This window comes from Nesoenas mayeri (genome assembly GCF_963082525.1).
Source record: "Nesoenas mayeri genome assembly, chromosome: 3".
NCBI classification, from domain to species: domain Eukaryota; kingdom Metazoa; phylum Chordata; class Aves; order Columbiformes; family Columbidae; genus Nesoenas; species Nesoenas mayeri.
The window spans coordinates 48,976,870-48,979,225 of record NC_137544.1 but is presented as its reverse complement, the minus strand read 5'-3'; positions in this window follow the sequence as shown (position 1 = coordinate 48,979,225).

The following is a 2,356-nucleotide window of genomic DNA, read 5'->3' as shown; positions in this document are numbered from 1 at the left end:
ATGTTATTACTTAAAGTGCACGACAAGCAGTTGTTAAAGGGTTGTTCTTGGCGGGGAGCCAACGCTCTTCCAGATGGCTCTTTTTGATGACAGAAGACACTCTTTCTGCTAAAGGAATTAGTTGTCTTGGGTAGCTCAGGCTCGGCTTGTTCTCTACCATGTTAAACATTTATTTTTGAAGCTGATGGGGCAGAACTCTTTTCTCTACATTTTTAAATAAGCTGCAAATGGAAAGAATGCCCAGTTTCATTTCAACATCTGTTTTTAACATATTCCTTTATTCACCGATATAGCAAACAAATACCAGAAATAATGTTGCGCTAAGTGTAAAAGCAAAAATTACATCCTCCTTTTTGCTCAGGGTTTCTTTAAAGACATCCCTGCCTTGTACAGCATTATCAAACAGTTAATTTGTATATACACTATTAAATGTATTTGCCTTTTTAAAGGCAACCTTATATATTGCGTCAGCTTTTATTATTGCTGGGAACAACGGAAGAATAATAACTGTTGGGTAACGCGAGTTTTCCTTAGCCTGTCTTGCATAAAGACACTGTCTTCAATTAGAGGACTCTCAGATCTGAAATCTCTGGAGTTCCATTTCCTTACAGCTCAGCCCCTAACACCTTCAGCGTGTTGCAGCAATAGTCCACAAAAGGAGAGCTAAGTGCTTGACTACGTGCGTGCTGTCAGTACTACAGAACACTGCAGTGTTTTTTATAGCAGGCCTTTAGCTTCATTGCTGCTCTTCAGCCCTTATTTAAAACAGAGCATGTCAAAGGACAACTGGCATTTGGAACGCCAGCGACTGTTAAGAGAAATAACATTGATTCCTACAACTTGTATGCAATACGAAACAATAAAATAATCAAAGATGTTGGAAAACCACAGGGTGTTGGCAACCAGGAAGGCTCAACAGCACCATACCTGCAAAAGTTTGTAGATTTTTTTACAGAGTACATAAGTATGACTTTGGTGAGGGTTCTTTTTTTTTGAAACTGCCTTAACCTTACTGAGATAACAGTGGATCCTGTTGGTTTAAAGTTCTGCAGCCTTTGTTCTTTGGAGTAGCTCTGACACAGAGCTCTTCATGCCTGCTCCATGCAGGCTCATTCCAAGATCCTCCTCAGCTTTATAATTTGTTATAGAACAACCCAAATGCAGCTTTACAAAGAAGTACATGTGTTTAGCTGTCCGAAAAGTAAATCAGCCCAGAAGCTGATACTCCCATTACATTATCCAAATTATTTAATTAGCTTTCCATGAAGGTGGTGCCAGTGTGGTGTGTTGATACCCGACGTGGTTTGTTGTGGTCACGAGAAACAATTGAAGAACCACATTGCAGATACACTGAGATTTTCCTTTAGCAGGATTTTGCATAAAGAGTTGCAGCCATTTAAGAAAACTGGGAGAAGGGTGTATCCAGTATTGTCAGCTCTTATAATTTTGATTGTGGTATGTGCTGTGCTCCTTACAACTCCAATTTCTGAAGGGAAGCTCAACAACTGAAATAGGCTAATTCCTGCCATGCCAGCAGCTTCCCGACAGGGCACAATAAAATTGTGTTTGGTAGTGCTACTTTTTGCTAACTACTTGCATGTGAGGAGGGGGATTCCATTTTCCACGTGATAAAATGAAAAACTGAGCATCCAATTAAAAGAATAACTTTCTAGTTTCTGGTGACAAGCCTAAAATCATGACAGAAGTCCTTCTTAAAAGGTCAACAAAGTGAAGACAAAAGGGGTGGGATGTGGGTACCTAAACATCAGCATTTAGGGTCATGTGGAGTGCCCGACAAGTCTCCTGAAGTCAACTCAGTATGGCTGTCTCTGGTATTTTAAGATATCTGAAGTGTTTAAACACTGTGAATTAATCTGCCTCAAACAGCTTCTGGGCCCCTTAGCCAATTTCTAGACATTTAACAGGTAGAAGCTCAAAGATATTAAGTGCCTACAAGTTTCACGGCAATAATTACTTAAGCAAAGGTACCCCAAAGCTGCACGGTGCGGAGGGAGAGGCAACAGGGGTTCAGGCCTGTGGGGGTCAGTTCTCAGAGAGAAAGCTGGTCACTCTGCTCCTGGCCGAGGCTGGCAGGGGGCTGAGGGGGCTTTTGGGGTGCGCAGCCTGGGTAAGGCTGGAAGAGAGAAATCTGGAGGGAATGAGGCTGTGTCAGTTCTGCTGCTTGCAAAGCAGCACATTAGGGAGTGCAGTTAAGCATTCAAAATGATTAGCAAGGCTGGGTAGTAAATTCCTTTCATCATTTTGGCTGTCATCCTAAAATATGTGCTCTAGATTTACCACAGATTTGCTTGGTTTGGGCCAGGGAATTTCATTAAGTAACTCCTGCATCATGTGA